This window comes from Mustelus asterias, chromosome 22 (genome assembly GCF_964213995.1).
Source record: "Mustelus asterias chromosome 22, sMusAst1.hap1.1, whole genome shotgun sequence".
NCBI classification, from domain to species: Eukaryota; Metazoa; Chordata; class Chondrichthyes; order Carcharhiniformes; family Triakidae; genus Mustelus; species Mustelus asterias.
The window spans coordinates 28,130,528-28,145,050 of NC_135822.1; the positions used below are offsets into that span (position 1 = coordinate 28,130,528).

Here is a 14,523-nt window from a genome sequence, read left to right on the forward strand (position 1 = left end):
TTCTAGTTACCGAGTTTTATTCCAGGTCGTCTGATGTATTATGTTCAAATGAGGACAGTGCAGCATTTCTAACCCAGGAGAAAATTGTAATTTGGAGAGTGTGGAACCAAGCAAAATTATCTCATATCCTGCAATTAAGTTCACTCCTTGGTCTCATAAGCGTACAAGAGAGAAAGTAAGTGGCTTCCTACATTAGCTGGCACCTGAGCACAGTTGCACCGGCCTGCCTACTGTTGCAAGTAGGATGTAACAGAGCATCAGAGGTGCGTCCTATCCATAATGTACGAACCGTGAACTGTAATGATGAGTGTCTGAGGACTCTGGGTCTGTGCTCGTGGAAGTTTAGAAGGACGAGGGGAGATCTCATTGAAACTTACAGAATAATGAAAGGCCTGGATAGAAAGGACGTGGGGAAGATGTTTCCATTAGTCGGAGAGACTGGGATCCGAGGGCACAGCCTCAGAGTAAAGGGGACGACCCTTTAGAACCGAGATGAGGGGGGATTTCTTCAGCCAGAGGGTGGTGAATCTGTGGAATGTGGAGACCAAGTCATTGAGTGGATTTAAGACAGAGATAGATAGATTCTCAATTGATAAGGGGATCAGAGGTTACGGGGAAAAGGTGGGAGAATGGGGTTGAGAAACTTATCAGCCATGATTGAATGGCAGAGCAAACTCGATGGGCTGAATGGCCTAATTCTGCTCCTATATCTTATACTCTTATGGTCTTATCAGTTTGGAATCTTTTGGAACCAGCTTTCCTTTTAGAAAATGGACATCAAAATGCTGAAAAAGATGGCCGCCATGAACCCTCTGACTTGATCTGTGCATTTGAAGTCCGGGAAGGACAAAAGGCGCAGCTTTCGAGTTAAGAAGTGTCAATATCCATATCCTGAGATCCCCCAGAAGAGATTTCCTGACTTGTATGGGTCTCTTTCAGGAACTAAAGCAGTGGTTGCCTCAGAACCCCAGGATGAATGTCTGCATACAATGACCCACGTTGTGGCTAATTAACTGAAGCCCAACACCATGTTTGGAAGGGAGGTGTGAAGGACCACGTGATAAGGCAGCCATGTTTAATAATGAGGCGTTAAGTGCTGTCTGCAGAAGGCAGAACAACAATCGCAGATTCATAACAGCACAAAGAGCAGAGATATCTGCTTTCTTAGAGATTAGAGACTGCAACATCTTAAGGTCTCTATTCCTGATCCTTTTCAAGTCCACCAGCAGAGAAGCTGACCTCCTGGTAATGAGGCGACAAGTAATTAACTTCATGATCCGCTGAAATTGCAGCTCCTGGAGGAAATCTTGCAACAATTCTAATCTATGACTCCAACTACTGAATCTACCTAGATTAGCCTTCAGGAGTGAAAACACCTTCGCAGCGCCTGCAACACATGCATTTTTCCAGATAAGCCGACACCATGAATGACTATTTCTAACAGCGAGTGTGCGCTACACTCTTTAACTGTACTTTTCTTTAGGAGATGTGTGTGTGCTGCTGGCCATTCAAATTGTCCACACATTCAGGGGTTAAGAAGCCCAGACTCCTTCCTTTTCAAAAGCACACTGATTACAGACAGTAAGGGAAGAGAATAGGAGTGCCAGTCACTCTGTCCCCTCCCAGTGTGTACCACGACCATGAACTCAGTGAGGGCATTCCCCACAGTGTCTGGTGCTTTGGCAAGGCTAGGCTGGAGCTACAAAGAATAAGCTTGCGCTATAAGAGATGATGGGTGGGATTTTCTACCCCCCCCCCACCGCGCCCCCCACCCCCCCCCCCCCCCCCCCCGCCCCCACACCCCCCGCCCTGCAGCATGTTTACTGGTGGTGAAAGCAGCCTGGATTGGTCGTCAGTAGGACTGGACAATCCCACCAATGCCTATTGAGTTTCACGTGGCGCACTTGTCTCGCCATCTTGGATGCGTCACCTCCAGCAGGGCCGGAAGATGCCAATGGCGGGAAAGGCTGGAAAATCCCACTCAAGGATTCCTTGTGAAACCCCTGGGGGAGTGGGAAAACCCAGTCCCAATGTGTGCAACAGACTTCAGCTTCAGACACCTCCCTAAACCTTTGTCCAATGTTGCTCTGTCTCTCTCCGTCTTAATCTTGTGAAACACATTGGGTCACTGCACTAGATTACCATGGATCACTGCACTAGGTTACCCCGGGTCACTGCACTAGGTTACCATGGATCACTGCACTAGGTTACCCCAGGTCACTGCACTAGATTACCCTGGGTCACTGCACTAGATTACCCTGGGTCACTGCACTAGATTACCCTGGGTCACTGCACTAGATTACCCTGGGTCACTGCACTAGGTTACCCTGGGTCACTGCACTAGGTTACCCCGGGTCACTGCACTAGATTACCCTGGGTCACTGCACTAGGTTACCCTGGGTCACTGCACTAGATTACCCTGGGTCACTGCACTAGGTTACCCTGGGTCATTGCACTAGGTTACCCTGGGTCACTGCACTAGGTTACCCAGGGCCACTGCACTAGGTTACCCTGGGTCACTGCACTAGGTTACCCTGGGTCACTGCACTAGATTACCCGGTATTATGTACCAGACATTATCGGTGGAATTGTACCGTCCCGCCTGCCACGGGAATCGGAGTGGGTGATGGGCGGACAATGGAAAGATCCATCGACCTCGGCCCGGATTTTACAGTTTCGGGACGATTGAGGCCATAAAATCCCGCCCATTCTGTGGAGCAGAAACCCACAGTCAACCCACAGCCACAGCTATAGAAACGACAAATATAGCCCATTCAACATCACGAGGAGCATCGCTGGAATTAACCAAGCCACGTATGGAAATATTAGGACAAATGACCAAAAGCTTGGATTGAAGAGATAGGTTTTAAGGAGCATCTTAAAGAAGGAAAGAGCAGTGGAAGGGTTCAGGCCGTGGCAACTAAAGGCATGGCCACTAACTGAGGGGTCACTGAAACTGGGGTTGTGCTCAAGAGATCAGTTTTAGCAGGGCTTTGGGGCTGGAGGAGATTACAGAGATGGTTGAGGGGGGAAGCCATGGAGGGATTCAAAAATAAGAATGAGAACTTTAAAGGTGAGGTGTTGCCTGACTGGGAGCCCACGTCAGACAGCAAACATGGGTGGAGGTGATGGGAGGGGATGGCCTATTGGTATTATCACTAGACTATAAATCCAGCAACTCAGCTAATGTTCTGGGGACCCGTGTTCGAATCCCGCCACGGCAGATGGTGGAATTTGAATTCAGTAAAAAAATCTCCAGAATTAAGAATCTACTGATGACCCATGAAACCATTGTCAATTGTCAGAAAAAACCCATCTAATTCACTAATGTCCTTTAGGGAAGGAAATCTGCTGTCCTTACTTGGTCTGGCCTACATGTGACTCCAGAGCCACAGTAATGTGGTTGACTTTCAACTTCCCTTGGACAACTAGGGATGGGCAATAAATGCTGGCCAACGGCGCCCATGTCCCACCAATGAATAGAAAGAGGGGTGACTTTGTTTTTTTTTAAGCTAATCCTCACGTACAGGAAGTCACAGAAGGATTAGTTCCCTGGTTAATCTATTGCAGTGACCCTGGTTAATCTATTGCAGTGACCCAGGGTAATCTATTGTAGTGACCCAGGGTAATCTAGTGCAGTGACCCAGGGTAATCTAGTGCAGTGACCCAGGGTAACCTAGTGCAGTGACCCAGGGTAATCTAGTGCAGTGACCCAGGGTAATCTAGTACAGTGACCCAGGGTAATCTAGTGCAGTGACCCAGGGTAATCTAGTGCAGTGACCCAGGGTAACCTAGTGCAGTGACCCAGGGTAATCTAGTGCAGTGACCCAGGGTAACCTAGTGCAGTGACCCAGGGTAATCTAGTGCAGTGACCCAGGGTAATCTAGTGCAGTGACCCAGGGTAATCTAGTGCAGTGACCCAGGGTAATCTAGTGCAGTGACCCAGGGTAACCTAGTGCAGTGACCCAGGGTAATCTAGTGCAGTGACATAAGAACATAAGAACATAAGAAATAGGAGCAGGAGTAGGCCATCTAGCCCCTCGAGCCTGCCCCGCCATTCAATAAGATCATGGCTGATCTGACGTGGATCAGTACCACTTACCCGCCTGATCCCCATAACCCTTAATTCCCTTACCGATCAGGAATCCATCCATCCGCGCTTTAAACATATTCAGCGAGGTAGCCTCCACCACCTCAGTGGGCAGAGAATTCCAGAGATTCACCACCCTCTGGGAGAAGAAGTTCCTCCTCAACTCTGTCTTAAACCGACCCCCCTTTATTTTGAGGCTGTGTCCTCTAGTTTTAACTTCCTTACTAAGTGGAAAGAATCTCTCCGCCTCCACCCTATCCAGCCCCCGCATTATCTTATAAGTCTCCATAAGATCCCCCCTCATCCTTCTAAACTCCAACGAGTACAAACCCAATCTCCTCAGCCTCTCCTCATAATCCAAACCCCTCATCTCCGGTATCAACCTGGTGAACCTTCTCTGCACTCCCTCCAATGCCAATATATCCTTCCTCATATAAGGGGACCAATACTGCACACAGTATTCCAGCTGCGGCCTCACCAATGCCCTGTACAGGTGCATCAAGACATCCCTGCTTTTATATTCTATCCCCCTCGCAATATAGGCCAACATCCCATTTGCCTTCTTGATCACCTGTTGTACCTGCAGACTGGGCTTTTGCGTCTCATGCACAAGGACCCCCAGGTCCCTTTGCACGGTAGCATGATTTAATTTGTTTCCATTGAGATAGTAATCCCATTTGTTATTATTTCCTCCAAAGTGTATAACCTCGCATTTCTCAACGTTATACTCCATTTGCCATATCCTCGCCCACTCACTCAGCCTGTCCAAATCTCTCTGCAGATCTTCTCCGTCCTCCACACGATTCACTTGTCCACTTATCTTTGTGTCGTCTGCAAACTTCGTTACCCTACACTCCGTCCCCTCCTCCAGATCATCTATATAAATGGTAAACAGTTGCGGCCCGAGTACCGATCCCTGCGGCACGCCACTAGTTACCTTCCTCCAACCGGAAAAACACCCATTTATTCCAACTCTTTGCTTCCTGTCGGATAGCCAGTCCCCAATCCACTTTAACACACTACCCCCAACTCTGTGTGCCCTAATCTTCTTCAGCAGCCTTTTATGGGGCACCTTATCAAATGCCTTTTGGAAATCCAAAAACACCGCATCCACCGCTTCTCCTCCATCAACCGCCCTAGTCACATCTTCATAAAAATCCAACATGTTCGTCAAGCACGACTTTCCCCTCATGAATCCATGCTGCGTCTGATTGATCGAACCATTTCTATCCAGATGCCCTGCTATCTCCTCTTTAATAACGGATTCCAGCATTTTCCCTACTACAGACGTTAAGCTGACCGGCCTATAGTTACCCGCCTTTTGTCTCCTTCCTTTTTTAAACAGCGGCGTAACATTAGCCGTTTTCCAATCAACCGGCACTACCCCAGAATGCAACGAGTTTTGATAAATAATCACTAACGCATCCACTATTACCTCTGACATTTCTTTCAATACCCTGGGATGCATTCCATCCGGACCCGGGGACTTGTCCACCTTCAGTCCCATTAGTCTACCCAGCACTGCCTCTCTGGTAACATTAATTGTATTAAGTATTTCTCCTGCTGCCAACCCTCTATCGTTAATATTTGGCAAACTATTTGTGTCCTCCACCGTGAAGACCGACACAAAAAACTTATTTAAAGACTCAGCCATATCCTCATTTCCCACTATTAACTCCCCCCTCTCGTCCTCCAAGGGTCCAACATTCACTCTAGCCACTCTATTCCTTTTTATATATTTATAAAAACTTTTACTATCATTTTTTATATTAATTGCTAGCCTAGCTTCATAGTCTATCCTTCCTTTATCGCTTTCTTAGTGACTCAGGGTAACCTAGTGCAACAACCCACGGTAACCTAGTGCAGTGACCCAGGGTAACCTAGTGCAGTGACCCAGGGTAACCTAGTGCAGTGACCCAGGGTAATCTAGTGCAGTGACCCAGGGTAATCTCGTGCAGTGACCCAGGGTAATCTAGTGCAGTGTCCCAGGGTAATCTATTGCAGTGTCCCAGGGTAACCTAGTGCAGTGACCCAGGGTAATCTATTGCAGTGACCCAGGGTAGCCTAGTGCAGTGACCCAGGGTAACCTAGTGCAACAACCCACGGTAACCTAGTGCAATGACCCAGGGTAACCTAGTGCAATGACCCAGGGTAATCTAGTGCAGTGATCTTGGGTAATCTAGTGCAGTGACCCAGGGTAACCTAGCGCAGTGACCCAGAGTAACCTAGTGCAGTGACCCAGGGTAATCTAGTGCAGTGACCCGGGGTAAGCTAGTGCAGTGACCCAGGGTAACCTAGTGCAATGACCCAGGGTAACCTAGTGCAGTGACCCAGGGTAATCATCAATCTATTGAAGCACATCACAATGGCCAATCTGTCCTGTTGTGGGACTCACCCAGTGTTTCTGACCCCGAGTTTGAGACATTCCTGCTAGACCTCCTTTATCGGCAGCACGGTGGCACAGTGGTCAGCACTGCTGCCTCACAGCGCCAGAGACCCGGGAACGATTCCCAGCCTGGGCCACAGTCTGTGTGGAGTCTGCACATTCTCCCCGTGTCTGTGTGGGTTTCATCCGGGTGCTCCGGTTTCCTCCCACACTCCAAAGATGAGCGGATTAGGTCGATTGGCTGTGCTAAAATTGCACCTTAGTGTCAGGGGAATTAGCAGGGTAAATGTATGGGGTTATGGGGATAGGGCCTGGGTGGGATTGTGGTCAGTGCAGACTCGATGGGCTGAATGGCCTCGTTTTGCCCTGTAGGATTCTATGATTTATACAGAGGTGGTGGGTGAAAAGGACTTGGTGTGGGTGGATACCACTTTACTGAACCTTACAACTTCTGCAAATGGGCTCAAGAGGTCTTAGAAAGCATGGCCAAATTAGGAAACAAACCCTGAAAAGGCAAAAGCATAAAGGGTGATTGTGGGCAGAATATTTTATTTGAAGAAAGGACTGAGGTTGGAATTGAAACAACATGACAACTTATTAAACAACGTGAACCTCCAGCAACCATAATCACTGACACCAAAATGGACCACCAATAATAAGAGTTGGTATAATGATACTTGCTAAAGCAGAATGAGAGTGAACAGCCCAACCTAGGATGATGATTCTGGTTACTTTCTGCTCAAGGAAAGCAAATGTCTGCAGATTACATTTCACTGGTAGCAGACAATGGGACAATTGGCTCATTGCCAGCAATAAAAAAAGGTTCAAAATTAAATTTTAAAATGTTTGCTTGCAATAATATTTCCGACTTCGCATTGCTCTTAGTGCAGTTTAATCGCAGATAATGAGGAGATCAAGTGACGAGAAACCATCTCCTCAATTTACCAGCATTAAACTGGAGTAAAGTACTGCAGATGTTGGAAATCTGATATAAAGACAGGATACGCTGGATAAACTCAGCAGGTCTGATAGAATCCGTGGAGAGAGAAACAGACTTAATGAGGGGGTGATTCTCCTGGCCCACTGTGCTACTCGAATAGCACAGTGTGGGCCAGGAGACATCAGCCTGTAGCGGGACTCACGACCAGCGCGCGGCCGATCGCGAGTCTCCCAGGCCATGTCAGGATGGCACGGTGGCACAGTGGGGTTAGCACTGCTGCCTCACAGCGCCAGGGACCCGGGTTCGATTCCAGCCTTGGGTCACTGTCTGTGCACATTCTCCCCATGTCTGCGTGGGTTTCCTCCGGGTGCTCCGGTTTCCTCCCACAGTCCAAAGATTTGCAGGTTAGGTGAATTGGCCGTGCTAAATTGCCCCTTAGTGTCTCAAGATATGTAGGTTGGGAGGATTAGTAAGGTAAGTTAGTTAGTTAGTAACCTGCAGTTACAGGGATAGGTTTGTTGATAGCGCAGGCTCGCTGGGCTGAATGGCCTTCTTCTGCACTGTAGGGATTCTATTCTATGTTTTTTGACGTAATCGGCCCCACGCCGGAAATCAGCGCGAGGCTGATTATAATATGGAAATGTCAATTCCCATATCATTAGCGAGCCCGGGATGGCATTCTCCAGGCTCGCTAGTGTCTCTCCCCCCTCCCCCACTGGGAGAGGTACCCACCAACGGGGATTAAAGCTGGTCTCCATCAAAGGGGACCAGGTGTGACCACCCCGCTGGTGGGGGCAGAGGCCATTGAGGCCCCCCCCACCCCGGGAGGTCGGGGGCAGGGGAGGTGCCTCTGGGAAACAATCGGGAGGCTAGCGATGGGATGGCGGGAGAGGATGCACATGCGCTGATCTTGGCACTGACAGAAATCATAGAAACCCTACAGTGCAGAAGGAGGCCATTCGGCCCATCGAGTCTGCACCGACCACAATCCGACCCAGGCCCTACCCCCACATATTTACCCACTAATCCCACTGAGAACCTACGCATCTCAGGACTCTAAGGGGCAATTTTTAACCTGGCCACTCAACCTAACCCGCACATCTTTGGACTGTGGGAGGAAACCGGAGCACCCGGAGGAAACCCACGCAGACATGAGGAGAATGTGCAAACTCCACACGGACAGTGACCCGAGCCGGGAACCGAACCAAGGACCCTGGAGCTGTGAAGCAGCAGTGCTAACCACTGTGCTACCGTGCCGCCCCAGATCGGCGCATACGCAGCGACCTGCTCAGTGCACTGATTCCGGCTTCTCCATTGGGATGAGGCCCCCCCCCCCCCCGCCCCCCCACTCCTGCAACTTCCTGTCGTGAATCCCCCTGAGGTGCTCTGTGGAACGTAGAGTGCAGGAGATTTGTTCAGCTAAGCGCGCCCAAAAAACGGGCAGGAAAGTCTCTCATTTTCCCGCCCGTTGGGCACTTACTTTTTTTTGGGAGAATTGCCCCCAATGTTTCGGATCTGAATGATCCTTCTCCGGGACAGTTCTGTAGCAGGAAATCTGCCATCCTCACCCGGTCTGGCCTACATGTTACTCCAGATCCATAGCAATATGGTTGGCTCTTAAATGCTCTGTGAAATGGCCCAGCAAGCCACACAGTTGAAGGGAAATCAGGGATGGGCAACAAATGTTGGCCCAACCAGCGATGCCCAAGTCCCATGAATGAATTAAAAAAGAGCAGGTGCTAATGACAAGACAGACTGAACCTGTGGACTGCTGGAGGAAGGGAGGCATGAAGGAGGTAAAGCTTCCCTCAGAAAAGAAGGTGCAATGGACTTTGATTCCCAGGGAAGGTGAAGGGTGTGCGGACCGGAATATGTGTAGTTCACGAGGGAAGAGTGGAAGTTCAGAGGGACATTGGCAGCACAGCACTGATAAAAGTTTAAAGTTTATTTATTCATGTCACAAGTAGGCTTACATTAACACCGCAATGAAGTTACTGTGAAAATCCCCTAGTCGCCACACTCCGGCGCCTGTTCGGGTACACTGAGGGAGAATTTAGCACAGCCAATGCACCTAACCAGCACATCTTTTGGACTGTGGGAGGAAACTGAGTGGGAGACTGTGGGTGGCATGGTGGCACAGTGGTGAGCACTGCTGCCTCACAGTGCTAGGGACCCAGGTTCACTGTCTGTGTGGAGTCTGCACGTTCTCCCCAAGTCTGCGTGGGTTTCTTTTGGGTGCTCCAGTTTCCTCCCCCAGTCCGAAAGATGTGCTGGTTAGGTGCATTGGCCATGCTAAATCTCCCTCAGTGTACCCGAACAGGTGCTGGAGTGTGGCAACCAAGGGATTGTCACAGTAACTTCATCGCAGTGTTAATGTAAACCTGCTTGTGCCAATAATAAATAAACTTTCTTTCTAGCTGGAGCACCCCGAGGAAACCCACGCAGACACGGGGAGAACGTGTAGACTCCGCACAGACAGTGACCCAAGCTGGGAATCGAACCCGGGTCCCTGGCACTGTGAGGCAGCAGTGTTAACCACTGTGCCACCATGCTACCCGAAGGGCTATGAAAATGCCCTGGAACTAACAGCCATACAAGAAGGAGTGACTGATACAAGACAATGTGAAGCTCCATTTAGCTGAGAACCTCTGTGAGTGAACTGGCTGCCAAAGAGAGTTTGACTTCTTTGAGTTAACCACCTAAATATGTTGCAAAAACAGCACCGTTTAAAGAGCTTTCAAAGAACTGATAATTTTTTGCTGTTGATTGCTGTTGATCCATACCATAATTGGACCTTTATTGTGCCTGTTTTTTTTTCCTTGGTTGTTAGAAATTACAATTGAAAGGCATCGTAATCAGATTGGCTTTGAAACTTGCAGAGCTGCACTGCTGGAAAATTATCAAAATCCATCACAGCGAGGAGATAGAGAGCAGGGAAACCTATTAAGGATATCTTTCTGCAAAAGTAAAGATTGGATTTTTTGCTGAAAATTTAATCAGTTCATCACCACTCCAATATCAAACGATTTCGACAATCAGATTTGTCAGGCTGCAAGGCAAGAACCGTTTAATAGATAGCGACAGATTTGCATTTGATTTCTGTTTCAGCTGTCGTGATGGCCTGATAGTCCAGTGCTTTATCTCTGATCTCCAACAGGATTGATTCTTTCAATGGGAGCTGTGCTGAAGTGCCATCTGGTTGCTATTGTGGTAGATTCAACAACAACAGAGCAGCCCAACATGTACAAGACTTGTTCAAGAGCCCCAGTGGCATAGTAAGGGTCAGAGTCATCTTGATTGCAACCCCAATTTGGTCACTGACCCTCCTTCTAGCCTGCGACAAAAAAAACCTCTGACCTTACCCAGGATGTGGAGATGCCGGCGTTGGACTGGGGTAAACCTTACCCAGGATGAGAGTGAACTGATGTGGGGGTGGCACGGCAGCACAGTGGTTAGCACTGCTGCCTCACAGTGCCAGGGACCCGGGTTCGATTCCCGGGTTGGGTCACTGTCCGTACAGAGTTTGCATGTTCTCCCCGTGTCTGCTTGGGTTTCCTCCGGGTGCTCCAGTTTCCTCCCGCTGTCTGAAAGACGTGTTGTTTAGGTGCGTTGACCCGAACAGGCGCTGGAGTGTGGCGACTTGGGGAATTTCACAGTAACTTCATTGCAGTGTTAATGTAAGCCTTACTTGTGACTAATAAATAGACTTTAAAACTTTAAAGACTTGCCGTGAGGAACAAAATTGGAGGCAGGGATGGGGAACCCTTGGAGGCGGCACAATGGTTAGCATTGCTGCCTCACAGCACAGGGACCCAGGTTCAATTCCCAGTTTGGGTCACTGTCTGTGTGGAGTTTGCACATTTCTCCCTGTTTTTGTTCTCCCCATTTCTGCGTGGGTTTCCTCCGGGTGCTCCGGTTTCCTCCCACAGTCCGAAAGACGTGCAGGTTAGGCGCATTGACCATGCTAAATTCTCCCTCAGTGTACCCGAACAGGCGCTAGAGTGTGGTGACTCGGGGATTTTCACAGCTCTGCGGGTTAGGTGCACTGGCCATACTAAATTGGCCCTTAGTGTCCCAGGGTGTGTAGGTTAGAGGGATTAGAGGGGTACATATGTGGGATTATGGGGATAGCACCTCGGTGGGATTGTTGTCAGTGCAGGCTCGATGGGCCGAATGGCCTCCTTTTGCACTGTAGGGATTCTATGAAACCTTGGGTGGGGAAGGAAGGGCACTCGGACCTCCATGACCAACTCCCAACCTATATTTCCTGCCACCTCAGACAAACTCACTCAAAGCCCATTCAGCTGCACTCAGTCCTAGGGCGGAACTTTCCCATCCCGCTGCCCGCCACGGGAGTCGTGGTGGGCGAGACAGAAAATTCGGTGGACCATTCAAAGGTCCATTGACCTTGGGGCATGCACGGCCGGGTAATCCCACTCTTAGATTGAAATCGGGCCTAGAATCTCCGTGCCATCAATGGTACTTCATAAAACTGACTCCCAGGACTCTTTAACAAAATATCCTTCAGAGTACCGAGTTACTCTGCTGTGTAATGTGTCATGAGTTACAATTCCCAACCAGTGTCTTCCGTGAGGGACATTGACAGGCAATCTGCTGAACACAAGGACTGGATGTGTTTCTGCTCAGTGTGATTTCCCCCTATCACTGAGGGAAGGTATTATCCAGAAAGATAGAATTCAATCAAGACACAGGAACAAGAGTAGGCCATTCGGCCCATTCAGCTTGTTCAGCAAATCAATCAGGCATGGCTCACCTGTAACTTAACTCCACTTTGTGCCATATCCGTTAACACCAACAAAAACACGACTGATCTTAGGCCTGAACATTGCAAAGGCCTGACATCGACCAAAGATCCTTAGGCAGCACCTTCCAAACCCACGATCACTACCATCTAGAAGGACAAGGGCAGCAGACACATGGAAACACCACCACCTGCATGTTTTCCCCTCCAAGCCACTCGCCATCCTGATTTGGAAATATATTGGCCGTTCCTTCACTGCGTCAGAATCCTGGAACTCCCTCCCGAACAGCACAGTGGGTGTACCTACACCACATAGACCGCAGCGGCTCAAGAAAGCAGCTCATCAAGGACAATTAGGGATGGGCAATAAATGATGGCCAGTGATATGCTGACTGCTTTGCCGAGGCAGCGGGAAGTGTGGACAGAGTCAATGGGTGGGAGGCTGGTTTGCGTGATGGATTGGGCTACGTTCACGACCCTTTGTAGTTGTAACCCACTATTCCGACAGACCAATTGGCAGTGCAGAACGCAATCAGAAAGGTTAATGGACATTAGGCCTTTAACTCAAATGGGTTGAAGTGTGAAAGTGAGGACAGTGAAGCCCTTGTCCAATGACTGATTTTTAAAAATGTCTTTGTGGGTAAAGGTATTTAACGATTTTGCTTCCAGTAGTGCTGACCTTTTGTTTTGGATTCTCCTGTCAGACCAAATCTTTTCTCAGTTCCTGCTCTATCAGATCCCTTTATCATTCTAAATCCTTTAATTACAATACCCCCAACCTTTAAATTCAAGGGACTACAAACTTGTTCTCATGATGCAACTATTTAAGCCCAGATATCAACCTGGTGATACTTCCATGTATCTTACCTGAGGTGGACATGATGTGGAGATGCCGGCGTTAGAAGATCTTACCTGAGGCACAGGGTTTGAAATTGAAAGCAACACATCTGATGTCCTCTCATTAAGGCTCCATATATAATTGAGGCATCACTTCCTCACTTTTCGCACTTCAACCCATTTGAGTTAAAGGCCTAATATCCATTAACCTTTCTGATTGCGTTCTGCACCTCCAATTGATTTGTTGGACCTATAAAGGGTCGTGAATGTAGCCCAGTCCATCACGCAAACCAGCCTCCCATCCATTGACTCTGTCTACACTCCCCGCTGCCTCAGAAAAGCAGCCAGCATAAATAAGGACCCCACGCACCCTGGACATACCCTCTTCCATCTTCTTCCTTTGGGAAAAAGATCCTACAGTCTGAGGTCACGTACTGACCGACACAAGAACAGCTTCTTCCCTGCTGCCATCAGACTTTTGAATGGATCTACCTTGCACTTAGTTGATCTTTCTCTACACCCTAGCTATGGCTGTAACACTACATTCTGCACTCTCTCCTTTCCTTCTCCATGAACAGCATGCCTTGTCTGTATAGTGTGCAAGAAACAATACTTTTCACTGTATACTAATACATGTGACAATAAGAAATCAAATCAAATCAAATCAAATCATCGCCAGGGACCCGGGTCCAATTCCAGCCTCGGGTGACTGTGTGGAGTTTGCACGTTCTCCCCGTGTCTGCGCGGGTTTTCTCCTGGTCCTCCGGTTTCCTCCCACAGTCCAAAGATGGGCAGGTTAGGTGGATTGGCCATGCTAAATTGCCCCTTAGTGTCCCAAGATCATGGAAGCATAGAATCCCTACAGTGCAGAAGGAGGCCATTCAGCCCAACAAGGCTGCATCAACAACAATCCCACCCAGACCCTATTCCTGTAGGCCCCATGTTGCTAATGCCTTTGACACAAAGGGGCAATTTGGCATGGCCAATCAACCTAACCCACACATCTTTGGACTGTGGGAGGAAACCAGAGCACCCGGAGGAAACCCTCAGACACAGGGGAGAACGTGCAAAGTCCACACGGGAATAGGTGGGAATAGGTGGAATTGTACCTACAGTAGTGTAGGTTAGATGGGCTTTAGATTGGTTTCACAGGTTGGCGCAACATTGAGGGCCGAAGGGCCTGTACTGCGCTGTAATGTTCTATGTTCTGTGTGGCAAGATACAGATAGAGTTGTAGATAGAGTGTTAGGGAGATTGAGGGAATGTCACTTCCTAATCCCATTTATTTATTCTTTTCTTGCTGAAAAGCAATGGGGGTGGGGAGTGGGGGGGTGGGGGGGGTGGGGGGGGGGGGGGGGGTGAGGGGGTGGGGGGGGTGAGGGGGGTGGGAAAGGGTGGGGGATGGAACTATGGAGAAGGGAAGCAAACTGATTTGAAAATTCCAGGAGCAATCAGTCCGTGAAGATTAGAGATAAAGGGCCACTCGGCCACCAGAGGTTCCCATTTTA

The 14,523-nt window shown here is 48.9% G+C and overlaps 1 protein-coding gene across 1 annotated transcript in view; it reads right to left on the reverse strand.

Moving 5' to 3' along the window:
- The window catches only part of LOC144509980 (immunoglobulin superfamily member 21-like), a 338,186-nt gene that overhangs the window by 220,263 nt on the left and 103,400 nt on the right, over positions 1-14,523 (reverse strand). The gene's annotated exons all lie outside the window — the stretch shown is intronic.